Below are 15742 nucleotides of genomic sequence, written 5' to 3' on the forward strand. Positions count from 1 at the left end.
AGCAATTTAACATATACTTCAACATATTTAACATGTATTGGACTACCTGCCATCTAAGGGAGGGAGTGGGGGGAAAGAGGGGAAAAGTTGGAACAGAAGGTTTTGCAAGGGTCAATGTTGAAAAATTACCCATGCTATAATATGGCTATGATAAAAGATTATAGAAGCAGAGATTTAAAGATTTTTTTTAGGACTTTACAATCCATCTTGTCTAACTTCTTAAATTTACATGGATAGGCTATCTTCTATAATGTAGCAACTGAGGAACTCAAGGACACTTAATTAATGGATTTCCCCTGTTCTGTTGGATGCAATCTCATAAAAGAGGAGATAGGCATGGAGAATCAAGTGGTCAAAGACCAATGAAATTTCTTCTCTTGATAAACATGAAGAAACTGAGATCCCAGGAAGGGATTCATTCTATTACCTTCACAAAGGTATTGGACATAAAAGGAAATGTAAGAGAGAAGTAATTTCAGGTACAAATGAAATGAAATTGTTATTTAGAAGCAAGCAGCCTCTGGTTAGAAAATCTTCAGAAAAATCTGAAAAATGTAGCCCAGTAGTATGGGAAGATTTCAGTGAGAATTAAGCAAGAAATAATGGAATAAATTGCATGTTCTGAGAGTGAGTTTGTATAGAATTAGAAAGTGAAAGAATCTGTAAAGATTATGAGATCCCAGATACAAAGAGTATAGAGCAAGAACATAGAGTTCATGTTGGGGTGGCTGGATGGCCAGTGGATAGAGTGCTGGGTAGGAGTCAGGAAGATCTGAATTACAATCCAACCTCATACACTTAGTAATTGTGTGACACCAGGCAAGTCATTTAAGCTCTGTTTAACTTAATCTACTAGAGAAAAAAAAGTCAAACACTTCAGTATGTTGCTAAGAAAATCCTAATGGACAGTATGGTCCATGGGGTCCTAAAGAGTCAGATGTGACTGAACAATAACAACATAGAGCCCATGTATAGGGGTAGTACTACTGTCAAACTGCTAATCCTTCCCTTTACCTCTGTTCCTTAGCATATGCCAAAATGGAATGAATTATGATTAAAAATTGTTACATTAACTTTTTTCCAGTATTGACTGTCTGACTTATGGACTTTTAAGTTCCTCTAGTTTCAGAATAATTGTATTCAGGAGAGTGAAAATGTTTACTTTGGGTGATCTAAGACACTAGACATCAAGACAACCAAAATAATTTTTAAGCCTGACCTAATTCATTTAATTTTTTTTATTCTGAACTTAACACCAAATGAAACATGTATTTCCATAAAAACAGTAGGACAGGAAAAGAGGAATAGATGTGAAACTGTGAATATCTGTTACATGCAACTTTCTTTTAAAAAAAATACACAAAATTCAATGTGTAACTATTAAAGACGTTTATTTATCTATGATTCTTTCCAGGCCTGATCTTTTTTCATATTAATTGGCTCAGAAAAGATTCATACATAAGGAAACTTCTTGCTAGCAATCAGTTATTCTGCTTACATATACACATATATTAAATAAATGTATATTATAAGAATTTGATTTTATCCATGTAAATGCTCCCTTTATTAAGAGACCATTATTCATTTCAGAAGGTGAGGAAGGGGGAGATCTACTAGACTTGTGATTTCATTGGTGTAGATAACTCTCTAGGAGGAAACTCCCTCTTCCAAAGTAGATGTACAATCCTACAAATTACTGATAAAATCATTGGGGTGGAGATGACAGTACAGAGGAATGCTGAGAGAATAAACAGTTTTCTAAAGATCATACAGCCGATATATGTAAGAGATAGGATTTGTATCACCCAAGTCTTATAGACCCTGAAGATATCTCTATCCAGTGCTTCATATATGATGATCATGATTGCTCACAATTGACTTTGAATGCAATGGGAAAAAAATCACCTGGCAGCTAAACTCTATACAGATAAGTTTCTCTGAACTTAGCAGGAAGGGATGGTCTTCAATAATGGAAACAGTTGTCACTGGTCCTAGACACAAAGGCTTTTCACTTTGGTAGGATTTAGAATGTAACCTCCCTGAGGGCAGGACTATGTCATTTTGCTCCTTGTAGATCTTCTATTCTTGGCATGGAGTGGGTACTTAATGAATTCTTGCTAATTGATGGACCTGATAGAGTTTTGGTTTTTTTGTTTGTTTGTTTGTTTTTACACATAGACTTTGAGAGAGTTGACACCACAACAAAATGAAGCAACCCAGGGAGTTTTAGTGGAGTATATAAAAGACACATTTTCTACAGCTTTTTTACTGAAATAATTTCAGGGGAGAAATGTCAAGAAATCCCTAGGATATTGCTGTGTGTTTCCCACTGACAATCAAAATATAGCTGTATGGTCAGGTTGGCCTCTCTATGAAGTGACTACAGTTGAGATATTAAGACACAGTGGAAAGGTCAACTGCCTCATAAAACTTCTCTCTTGCTGAAAGCTGGGGACTGAAATATCATTGTTGAAGCATCTTTCTTTCCTTTAGCCTTTAGCTTGAAGGTCTGAAATATAAATACACCTGAGGGCAGTAACCCTAAAAATTGTTACCATTCTTTATTCTTACTGATCTTTTTCTGGAAAGAAGAAACAGACAAATGATAGGAAGACAAATTCCACCACCTTTCTAATCTTTGCCCAAGACTGGTTTTGCCTGTAGGGATTCTATAAAGACAGAACAATGAATAGAGGGTCAAATCAAGAAGACTCATCCTCCTGAAATCAAATTTGGCCTCAGACACTTACTAGGTGGGTGTTTCTGAGAAAGTTACTTAATCCTGTTTGCCTCAGTTTCCTCATCTGTAAAATGAGCTGAAGAAGAAAATGGCAAACACTCTAGTATCTTTGCCAAGAAAACACCAAATAGGGTCCCAGAGAGTTGGACATGACTAAAATGACTGAACAATAACAACTCTATAAAGGAAACCTCAACTTAATTTTAATTGATATGCTGCTAATTCTTGATTATTAACATATTAAGCCTTTAAAAAAAACTTTCCATATATTATCTCATTTGATTTTTACAACCCTAAGAGTTAGATGATCTTATTTCCCCCTCTTTTATAAATGTGGAAACTGAATTTGAGAGGTATTGATTTGTCCAGAATTTTTAAAAAATACTAAATTGTCTGTGGTGGGACTTGAATTTATGTCTTTTTATAGTGTGATGTGGAAGGCACATATTAGGTACTGGGGATAGAAAAAAAAAAATAACATATGCTCCATACACTTTCTGAGCAACAGAGGCTCCCTATAGTGCAGATACCGTATTTCATTAATACAATCTATGACTGATTTTGTCCATTTACTCCAATGCCTCATTAGGGACAGAGGTGGGCCTACATTCTTGAATATTATTTCCATTTATTCCAAGTCCTAGAAGTTTCTAAAATGATGGAAATAGTGACAGCTCATCTGAAGACCAGTTTAACTAAGGAGCTACACATCTTATGAGGTCTGATCACTAGATAATATAAATTAGAAAGGGAGGCAAGAAGGATACAACTCATTAAGCCATCTACTAATCCTAAAAGAGATTGTAATTTGGAATTCTATCAACAACTGTATTAGGTTTCTGGACCATGGATAGCTCTAGAATAACTGTTCTCTGTGCTTCTCAGCCTGGAATACTTTTTTTTTTTTGGGGGGGGAGGGATATATCTAGCATCTCATACAATGCTGAGACATAGTAGGTGCTTAACATATGTTAGCTGAACTGAAATTGAAATTGAATTTTATTCTATGATTTTTTCTTTTAATGTTATTTTTTAAAGATAGAATTCTATATATTCAGTAAGTGATTTCCCTGTAGAGTTCTTAAGTAACTGGTGGAAGGAATACCATTTCCTAGATCAATAATATCTCTTGAAGAACATGAAATATAAGATTTGAGTTATATCTTTCAGCAGCTGCCCCTCACTGTTAACTCATATTGGGAGGCTGAAGGAGACTCAGGAAAACTTATTGTCATAGAAACCAAAGAGAGAGTTTCAACAAGGAGGAGGTGATGCACAATGTCAGATACTGCAGAAAAAAACATGAATAATGAGGAATGAGGGGGGGAAAGGCTCTTAGGCTTGGCAAGAAGGACATCACCAGTGACCTTGAAAGTGCCATTTATCTAAAGTAGTGGGGGGAGAAAGGCAGAATGCAGGATGCTGAGGAAGAAGGGAGTGGGTGAATTTGAAATGGAGGGAGCTGTTATAAACTACATGTTCAAAAGTTTGGCAGAGAAAGGAACAAGAGAGGCAAGATAGTATCTAAAAATCAGACTGGATTGAGTTAAGGTTATGTTATTTTTAATATGAGGAGAACAGATTATATTTAAGGATCACAAATTTACAAACCTACAATTAAATTTAAACAAAAAATATAACTGATGTGCAGGATGAGGATATTAAGGGGAAATTTTATCACATTAGAATGACAAAATGTCAGAGCCAAAAGGCACCTTAGAGATCATCTTGTCTGATCAACCCCTTCATTAACTATACTTTAAAAAAAAAATGGAATGAGCATCTAATCAAGGAATTTTAAGAAAGAACAGAAAACCAGTAAATGACCTAACTTTTGAAAGAAAAGTATTTTAACCAAAGTAAAAATCAGTAGCCAAAAGAATTGAAAGTAAGAGTTAATATTTCAAGAAAAGCAGCAAAGATGAATACATACAAAAAATTGTTGAAAGAAAATGGGAGAAAGGATGTTTTTAAGGGAAAAAAAGGGTTTTTTAAAAATAAAAAAAGAAAAAGAAAAGAAAATCAGGAGACGAGTATTTTAAAAATTTCTTTATTTTAATACATTAAGATATCATTGTAGTTTTCCTTCTCTCAAAGTAGTAGACCAAACTCCCAAAAGAAGGAACAAAAGGAAAAACAGGAAAAGAATAAAAAAGGAATATGAGGCTGAAATGTGAAGAAGTCTTAAAAGAATAGGATCTGGAACCCTGGCCTAGCTTAAGGGATCAGTAAATATGTGACATATTCCCCAAGAGCCTTGAACAAGTAAAAATTTGCTACTCCAAAAATCAGGATTGAGAGGAAAAAGAAAGAGAATATTCCTACTACTATAACAAGGCTGGTTGGTGATGATAAAAATGGAGGAAACTAACTGGTAAAGATTTGCAAATGTCTAGATATTAACTTACTAAAGATGTTCCTAGAAAGCTGTTAAGTCGAAAAGCTCTTCAGCCAGCATGTAAGGAGACTTGGAGTTAGCATCACCCCAGACACTGTTCTGATCATGCCAGGGAGTGGTTTTCCTCAAACAGGTGGCAGATGGCTTGCTGTTGATAACTAGCCCTCTTGACTATCATCAGAAAAAATGTCTTGCCATCTTTCCCAAGGTCAACTTTTTAGATGTAAAAATTCCAAATGAGCTTCAAAAATAAGCTACATAAACCTAGACACCAAGAAGGAGAGATTTTTGACAGAAAAGAGTGCAGAGCAAGGTAGGACTTATCAGAAAATAGTGGACTTTCAGATTATATCCCAAACTGAGAAAATTCCTGAGCTCCACGGCTACCTGCATTCTATATTTTCTCTCTCCATTGGAGTTTATGCTCACAAGCTGGTGTTTTAAATGGCTTGCAAAAAAAATCTTATTAAAATAGTAGGAAAAAAAGCCAACATTATAGACCTCAGGGAAAATACTAAAACACCAAAAGAAGCATAGCATGACCCATAGAGTATTCAACCTGGAATACTGGCTTTGATTTTGCCTCTGATGCTTCCTAGCTTATACTAACTTCTCTGAGCCTCAGTTGCCTCAACTGTAAAATGAGCTAAAGTAGATGACCTTTACAATTCCTTGCAACCTTACGCTTATGTCCTAATGTGTCAAAATTCAAGGAAGTAGTCCTTTTAATCAATCTTTTACTAGGTGCTTAGTATGTTATAGGTAACATCTGTACTGAGTGCTGGCAATAAAGACCAAAAATGGAACAGTCCTTGCCCCTGAAGAAGCCATAAAAGAAACTATTATTTCTTTAGGTCCTGAAGAAACTAAAATAACTAAAATACTTTATAGAAACCTAAAAACAAAACCTCAGGTGCAAGTGGTGGTAAAAAATCACACAGGAGTGTAAATGCAGGATTAGGAGGAACCTTGAGTGTTCATCTCATCTAAGGTTCTTAAATCTCTTTTGTATAATGGACCCTTTGGGCATAATTCTTTCTCAGCACAATGTTTTTAAGTGAAGGAAAAAAATACAGAGAATTACAAAAGAAATCAATTATCTGAAGTATATGTGTGTATCTATATATCTATATCTATCTATATCTCTATATATCTATTTAAATAGATATATATATATAGATGTATATAGATATATATATATAGATCTAGTCTCCAAGTCTCTCATTCCCTACTCTGACACTTCTTAGTTCTGTCAACAGGATATTTTCCAAATGCAAGTATATAGGGTATTTAATTCAGGATTTTCTATTGGCCCATATCCTTTAAACTCATGCTCAAAACAGCTTTTATTTTAAAGACAAATATAGTTCTACCTTTACTAGTGTTGAAAACAATATTTATATTTGTGATTGGGCCCAATCTGGTATTCATTCTTTCAGCAGAATAAAAATTCTAAAATTAGAAAATAAATAGAGTTTTGAATATTCTCCTTTGTTTCTGAGAAGTAATTAATGCACTTTCCAGAGCTCACTCTGTTTTTAAAAATTTCTTTCTTCAAAAAAAATTAAAAGTTTTCTCTTTAAAAAAGTTGTATAATTTTAAATTTTTCTTCCCCCCCCCTTTTAAGACCTTTTTCTAATGTGAACAAAACTTTATTTTGGTGCAAAATTCTTCAGAAAAGTTGCATTATGATTGATAAATTTATATACTTAAAACTGTGAGGAAATTCTTTTTAAGAATTTTTTAAAAAAACAAGATAATTGCTATAGCAAATAGGTTTGGCCAGAAATAGGAGCTTCTTCAATGAAATATTTTTCTAAGTTTTTTTTTTCAGAGTAGCTATTACTAAATATGGAAATATCTTCATTAATTCAGGCTAGATGGGATAAAATCAAATACTTTTTAGAGTTTCATGGGAAACTGTGACTAGATGACCCAACTTCCTATCTACAAATACTTCGCATACTACCTAATACATAGTAGGAGAGAGGACAAGATTCTAGTCCACTACAAGAAATGTCTTCTAAAGTTTCCTTAATGGATGATCATCTAACTTCTGCCAAAACCCTCCCAGTAAGAGGGAATTTGCCATCTTATGAGACAACCTCTCTTACTGTTGGACAGCTCCAGTTTTTTAAAGTCATATTTTAATTTCAAATTTGAATCTTTCTAATCAAATTCAACTTGTTTTTCTCTATATGAACTTCTAGTTTGATCCTTGATGTTAGTATTTAATAAATTTAATTAAATAATTTTAATAATTAATCCTGAATTGCAATGCATCAACTGCTTATATTCCCATGATTTATGTCCACATCCACCACCCTCAGGTACCTTGGATCATTTCATCATAGATAATATACAATTCCTACAGTTTTGAAATCTGCTCACCTTTGTAATCCCAATGCTATGCCTTTACATTTTATCTATTGCCTTATTCTTTCTGAATGTGTCTGATAACTTCCTTTGAAGATTTCATCCAGTTCTATGGGTCCCATTAATCATCTCTAAGCAATTGATCTCTAGATCTTTATTTCCAGTTCTTACTTTTCTCCTGAGTTTTTGTGTTGCTACTCCAATTGCTTGCTGGTTATATCTCAACATTACATGTCTAGAATTGAACTTTTACTCTAAATCCACCACTCCTTTATTCTCAGCCTTTCTCTGGTATAACTGTTAAGACATGGTGTCTTCCCAGGGACCAAGGCTCAAAATCTTTGATCAAAGCAAATTCCGTGTCTTAACAGTTATACCACAACATTTCTCATATCCATTTTCATCTCTCCATTTAGACTTCTAACACTCTATTTAAGACTCCCAGCTCATCTCTTCTGCAGTAGTATCATAGCTTCCTAATTAATCTTTCTGTTTCCAATCTCTCCATCTACTATAGTTATCAAAGTAATTTTCCATAGGCATAGATCTTACTCTATCATTCCCCAGTTCCAAAATCTTCAGTCATTGTCAATTGTCCAAGATATACTATCAATATTTGGGATAAAACAAAAACTCTTTATACTGGTATTTAAAACCCTCCACAATCTGCTTCCATTTTAATTTTCCAGATTTATTTTCCAGATTTTTTTCACATTACTTGCCTTTCATTTACTCTACATTTCAATCAAAATAGACTACTAGCTGTTCCCACCTCATTTGTACCTTTCAAATATCTTTTCTTCCTTCGAGCCTCATATCAGCTACCACCACATCCATAAAATTCCCCATAATCTCCCCAGGTGAAAGCATTTTTCCCTTTCAAATATTCCTATAGTATTTAGTTTAAATCTTGACCCATCACACTCTACCTATAATATTATATAGTATTACCATTAAAATACTTACCTGTGTTCATTTCATATCTCCCCATGCAGAATATACAGTTTTTTTAAAAGATAAAGTCCCTTTTTTTCACCTTTGCACATACCCCTCCCCCCAATGCTTAGGACATTACATTACACACAGCAGGCATTTATTAAATGCTCATTAAAGTACTATTCATACCATTGTGAATACAAATATGAATATAATAGAGACTCACTCTCAAGAAGACTCTGATATAATAAGTGAAAAGACAGAACATCAATAACTATAATTTCTTTTTTTAAAAAAGAGTGAGAGAAATACAAAGGAGAGATCCAGGTAGAATGTTATTGAAATATTTGAGAAAGGAAAGACCATTATCACTTGAGAAAGCAAGAAGCAATTTCATAGAAGAAATGGCAGTTGAGTTGGATCATGAAGGAATAAAAACATTTCAGAAGACAAATTTGTGGATAACGCCTTCTAGGTACGAAGGAAGGTGAGAACAAAACTATATAAATGGATGAGGACAAAATAAGAAAAAAAGCACACCAGTCCATCTAGAACAGAGAATACATGAAGGGGAATAACATGAGATAAACCTGGATAGTTAGGTAGGGGATGGGCATTGATGGACTCTTGCATCCAGAATCAAGAATGTTTAAAATTTTTTGTAGGTGATTGGAAGCCAATGAAGGTTTCTGAATACAAGAGAAATAAAATCACAGCACCTTGATAAGATTTCTTAGAATGGTCTTTCTATTATAAAAGCAACAAAAGCTATCTAAAACTAAGAATAATCATTACTTGTAATACAGAAACATTAAGGACCTTATAAATAAGAAAATAGGAAAGCAAGAATATCCATTTTATAACCATTATATAATAGTTATAGGAATGCTAATTATAGCAATCATGAAAAAGAGTGAGGGAATAAAAAAGAGGCAAAATTTTCTGTTTCTGCAAACAATATGGCTATTTACCTGGAGAATCCCAGCTAATTAACCCAAGAAATTAAATTAAAAAAAAGTAGCAGTTTATGAAACAAACATACAAAAATCAATAGTCTTTCTGTATATTTGAGGAAGAGATGATTGAAAAAGAAATTCCATTTAAAATAACTCCAAAATGCATAAAATGCCTGCATTAACCCCCAGACATACATAAGATTACATAAATACAATTACAAAAGACCTCTTATAAAAAATAAAATTGAAAAATTATTTGGACTGTACCGCTGTACTAAAAAAAACCCACCTAAATTAACTTGCATATTTAGTTAAATCATCAAACTAAGACTTATTACATATACAATAGACATAATAAGAAGAAGATTCATCTGAAGGAACAAAAGGTCAAGAATTCCAAGAAATCATTTTTTAAAGTAGAAATTAAAGACATGTAACTATGCCAGACTTCAAAATACATTATAAAGCATGAAAACTAGGGAACAGCAACATGGCAGGCTACTCAAGAACTGACCTCAGAACTAGAAAGACCTGAGTTCAAGTCCTACCTCTCACAAATACTAGTTCGGTAACTCTAGGCAAATCACTTAATTTTTCAGAGTTCTAGGCAAGTCTCTAAAACAATAAGTTATATAAAAGGAAATATCCTGCATTGATAGAAGCAGCTTATTCATTTGAAGTTCCCTTTATTAATGAAATCAGAGGTACAATCATTATGTCTATACAATAAAAAAATCATTAGATATAATTAAGGAACAGAAAAGTTCAACAATGAAATAAAATGAATAAGCAAAATCCAAATTCAAACAAACATAATTGGCTAATATATCATAAGTTAAATATCACAAATTTCCAAACTAACAACTCATTTCCAAAGGCCTTCTGAGGAAACTGGAGATAAATTTGGCAAAAATTACTTTAGACAAGCATCTTATATCATATTTCAAAAAATTTATAATTGAAAACATGAGCTAAATATAAAAGGTCACATTCTTTTTTATAAAAAGAAGAATGGAAGGAGATTTCTTGTATAACGATGACAAGACAGTTTTTAAGAAGTAGAAACAAAAATGAAAGATTAAAAAGATAATATATTGCATAAAATTTAAAAGATTCTGCACAAACAAAATTAATATGGCTAGAATAAGAATAGAAGTTGTTGAATGGGGAAACCATTCTCATGGCAAATAGTTCTGATAATATTTTCATATATAAGACATATGGGTAATTTATATAAGTATGTAAGAACAAAAATTATTCCCCAACAAGTAAATAGTCAAGAAATATTAATATTCCAAATTACTAATATTAAGAAAAATATAAACTAAAACAATTCTGAGGTTTCACTTGACACTTATAGATTGAAAAAAATGATAATTCCCCGAATAGTATACTTTAAAGGGACTTAAGAATATAAACATTCAGATTCATTATGGAAAAAACTGTGAATTGGGTCTTCCAATTCTGAAAATATTTAGAATTGCATCAAAAAAGTCATTCAGCTACAAATAGCTCTTTACTCAATAATAGCACTAGTTGACATATTCTATTTTATAAGTCAAAAATAGAGGGAAAAAGTCTTTTCATATAAAAATAAATTCATAGCAAAAATTTAACAGTAACAAAAAACTAGAAACAAAATGTAGTCCACTGATTATGTAATGACTGAATGAATTATAATATTTGCATAAGATGGGATTAAAAAAAACTAAATAATTCAAGCAAACAAAAATATTTATATGAACTGACACAGAATGAAGTAAGCATAAAATCATGACAACAATTTACAAAATGACCCAATAATACAAAGGAAAACAGCATTCCAATGACTCAGACCAATGCAATGATTAATCCTGACTTCAGAGGGCTCATGATCAAGCATAATCAAGCATACCAGCCCTTTCTCAGTAGAAATTTTGTATATTATAGCTATGGACTGAGACATTTATTGTCAGATTTGGCCAATTCATTTTATTTAACTTTATTTTTATGTTACAAAAGAAGGTTCTATGGGAATGGGGTAAGAGAAGAATTGTTGTGAAGTAATAGTGATGTATAAGAAAAATTAGTAAAACATGTTTTTCACAGTATTGGTGATATGAAGGATAGATTTTGAGAGGGGCTGTATTGACAGAAGGAAGACCAGTTAAGAGGATGTTATCACCATCTAGGCAAGAAGTGATGGAGGCTTGAATAAGGCTATACTGACAGTGGAAAAGAGTAAAAGAGGAACTAAAAGGAAAGCTATTTTGGAGCTTGAAAATACATAGGTAATTCACAGAATCATAGAATCAAATTTAGACTAAGAAGGGACTTTAGAGAACATTAAATCTAACCCCAGCATTTTACAGGTAAAGAAACTGAGGTTCAGATCAGTTAAGTGACTTAGTAATTTGACTGGGATCACATAACTAAGAAGTTTCTAAGACAGAATTTGACCTCAGATCTTTTTTACTTCAATCCAGTGCCCTATCCACTACACCATGGCCCTTATTACTAGATGTCTACTGTATTATGTTCCTTATTATGAATACACAGAATATTAAAGGGGGAAAAGCCAAAGATAGCTCCAAAGTCATGAACTTGGAAAGGTAAGAAGATAGAGGTGTCACTAGTAGAAATACAAACATAAAGGCAAGTGAATGGTTTAGGGGCAAGTTGCCAATATATAGAATATCCACACTTGAGGAATCCATGATACAACTGGAAATATGGACTAGGAGCAGCTAGGTGGAGCAGTGGATAGAGCACCAGCTCTGAAGTCAGGAGGACATGAATTCAAATCTGACCTAAGACACTTAATACTTCCTAGCTGTGTGACCCTGGGCAAGTCACCTATCCCCAATTGCCTCAGCAAAAATAAATAAATAAAAGGAAATATGGACTAGAAGTCTGAGATGAGGTTAAAGGTGAGAATTGATCACCTATTATTAGGTCATTTTATCAAAAAAACAAGCATATTCTGTCATGTAACCATCTTTCAAATATTGTAAAACCACTACTATATTTCCCATTAGTTCTCTTTTCTTCAGGTTAAAAACCATTGTATTTTCAACTGCTCCTCTCTTTTAATAGTTTCCAGATCCCTTCTCTGGATGTTCTCTAGTGTATCAACTTCAACTTAAAAATATGGTCTCCAAAATTGAACACAGTTGTCCATCCAAATATGATGTAACCCACACAAAGTACAGTGAGACAAGACATTTTTTCTTCTTTTGCATGTGGTTAATGTCTTTATATAAACTAGTCATTATCTGGATGCATTTTGAAAGAATTTTTTTCTTGTTCTAGAAGGCCTTTTAATTGCTAGTCTGCTTGTTTGGGAGAATTATTCTGATGATATTTCTTATCTCTTCTTTATTACCATTTTTATTTTCAAGCCAATTGTATTCCACAAACATTTAGTAAAGCTTATTATCTATAAGGTTATTTAACTGAGTACCAAAGATATAAAAACAAAAGTTCTACTCTCCAAAAAGCTTATCATCTTGGTTGGGGCATGAGAGAGAGAAAAAGGAGAGAAAAATACTCACTAGTAATGTTATTAAAGTTAGAATGTGATTAAATAGTAATAATAAACAAGAAAGTAACACACAAAGGGGCATGAAAAAATCGAGGGTATAATCACTTCTAGGCAATGAGGTGGTAGAAACAGGAAAGATTTTATTGAGAAGGCGATAACTGAATGTTACCAGATGGAAAGATAAGAGGATAAAGGAACATATAGGAGGGGTTGAGATATAGAGGAGAGATACAGTAACTCACATCTAATGGCCTCAATCTTCTCGGTAAAGTAGGCAATAAAATCATTTATTAAACAAGACAGGGATGAGGATGGAATTGAAGATGTAAAAAGAGGAAAGTTTGAGGACAGCCACAATGAGAAATGTGACAAGAAGTCAATAGAGATGAATAAAATAAGTTCCAGGAAGCAATGAGGGTCTAGCCAAGGTTAAACAGTAAAGTTGTTTGAGACTCAGCACAGTTTTGTGATATCTTCTATCAACACTACATAATTCAGGAGGAAGAGCTGAAAAGGTAGATGGTAGGGAGTATTAAGGATTGGGAATTATCAGGAGGAAAAGGAAAAAGCTAAAGGGATGAGAGATTCAAGAGGAGACAAATTTTGTATAATTGAATACTATGAACTTCAACATCAGGAGAGAAAGAAGAAAGGAAGGAAGGAAGGAAGGAAGGAAGGAAGGAAGGAAGGAAGGAAGGAAGGAAGGAAGGAAGGAAGGAAGGAAGGAAGGAAGGAAGGAAGGAAGGAAGGAAGGAAGGAAGGAAGGAAAGAAGGAAGGAAGGAAAGAAGGAAGGAAGGAAAGAAGGAAGGAAGGAAGGAAGGAAGGAAGGAAGGAAGGAAGGAAGGAAGGAAGGAAGGAAGGAAGGAAGGAAGGAAGGAAGGAAGGAAAGAAGGAAGGAAGGAAGGAAGGAAGGAAGGAAGGAAGGAAGGAAGGAAGGAAGGAAGGAAGGAAGGAAGGAAGGAAGGAAGGAAGGAAGGAAGGAAAGAAGGAAGGAAGGAAAGAAGGAAGGAAGGAAGGAAGGAAGGAAGGAAGGAAGAAAGGAAAGAAGGAAGGAAGGAAGGAAAGAAGGAAGGAAAGAAGGAAGGAAAAATGGAAGAAAGAAATTGAATGATGCTAACTAAGTTAAGGCTAAAAAGTGACAGTGCAGAGCAAGAAAAATGCCATTTCCTCCTCTAGGCCAATCAGTATAGGAATGAATGGGATGTCGAATCAAAGGATGAAGAGAGATAAAATATCCTCAGAAAAAAGACTGCTTTAATGCAATGGATAAGCAAAATTGGGGAAGAGGAGGAAAACGAGTATCTGTTGAAATCAGAAAGGAGTTCTGAAGGAGGAAGCAGAGGGAAGTAGTCACTAGGAATTAGACAGAAGAGAATTAAGATGATTCCAGATGAGAGTTTAAGGAACTGTTACAAAAAAAAGCCTCCATTTTGGAGGGTGTGGGAAAGGGGAGTAAGATAGTAGAAAAGCTAAAGGGATTTACTAGCCATAGAGCAAGAAGACTGCTGAATTGGCAGAAACCCTGAAATCAGTCCCTAAGGCTCTTATTAGAATGTTGATGTAATGGAGCTTTCCTGACTTGGTCCCCTAGTTGCCATCTGGACCTTGGCCATAGGCTCCTAAGTCTGCTGGCATTTCCATTAATCAGAAGCTATTTTCATGGATTTCTATGTTTTTAAGCCCTATTATTGCCTCATTTATAGAAGTCATGCTTTTTGCTTACTGCCTGCATTTTTCCTCTGTTTCCTAGTCTGTATCCAGTTTCTTCTATTAGGTTATTTAAAATTCCTGTCTGGTATTTATTTAATGCACTTCTTATGGAATGTGAGCACTTAACTTGTTAAGCCATTTAACTTTAAAAAGGGATTGGCCTATATCCTTACATCAACCATATTTTCTCTCTCTCTCTCTCTCTCTCTCTCTCTCTCTCTCTCTCTCTCTCTCTCTCTCTCTCTCTCTCTCTTCTCTCTCTCTCTCTCTCTCTCTCTCTCTCTCTCTCTCTCTCTCTCTTTCTCTCTCTCTCTCTCTCTCTCTCTCTCTCTCTCTCTCTCTCTCTGTGTGTGTGTGTGTGTGTGTGTTTCTCTCTCTTTCTCCCTCTCTGTCTCTTCCTTTTTCCTTTTCTACTCCTTCTGTCCTCTATCTTTCTGTCTCTCTTCTTTCTCCTTACAAAGAGATGCCTGTCTTCATCTCTGGTCTCTCTCTCTCTGTCTCTTTCTCTCATTCTCTCTTTCTCACTCTCATTCTCTCTCGCTCTTGTTTTTCTTTCTCTCATCTCTGTCCTCTATCTCTCTATGTGTATTTCTCTCTGGCTCTCTGGTTCTGTCTCTCCTTCCCTGTCTCCGTCTGTCTCTGTGTCTTTCTATTGCTTCTATTTCTTTCTGTGTATCTGTCTCTTCTCTTTCTGCCTCTTTGTCTCTCTCTGTCTCTACCTCCCTCTCTCTCCTTCTCTCCTTCCCTCTTGCTGGCTCTTGCTCTTATTTTCTCTCCCCTCCTTCTCTCTGTCTCTGTTTGCCTCCCTCCCACCCTCTCTCTTTCTCTCTCCTCTTTGCATCAGTGCCTTCCCCTCCTTCCATTGCCTTCTTCCCTCTCACTCTCCCATTGTCTGTTTAGAATTTCAGACAATCTATAAAGTAATGTGTTATTTTAGGCATATATATATATGTATATATATATATGTATACATACATATATATATATATAGGTTTGCAGACTGATTCTTTTGAAAAACACAACCCCTGGGCTCATTATTTCAACCTTTCCTGGAAAATCTTACTAAAATGGATGAGTCTGTTATCTTACTTTAGCAAATATT

General features: G+C 34.3%; 1 protein-coding gene and 1 pseudogene across 2 annotated transcripts in view; one reads left to right on the forward strand and one right to left on the reverse strand.

The window, feature by feature from the left end:
* The window catches only part of HTR7 (5-hydroxytryptamine receptor 7), a 75907-nt gene that overhangs the window by 18469 nt on the left and 41696 nt on the right, over positions 1-15742 (reverse strand). The window lies entirely within an intron of this gene.
* LOC141557112 (large ribosomal subunit protein eL6-like) lies at positions 4153-5582 on the forward strand (annotated as a pseudogene).

The sequence above is a fragment of the Sminthopsis crassicaudata genome, chromosome 2, assembly GCF_048593235.1.
Source record: "Sminthopsis crassicaudata isolate SCR6 chromosome 2, ASM4859323v1, whole genome shotgun sequence".
Classification (NCBI taxonomy): domain Eukaryota; kingdom Metazoa; phylum Chordata; class Mammalia; order Dasyuromorphia; family Dasyuridae; genus Sminthopsis; species Sminthopsis crassicaudata.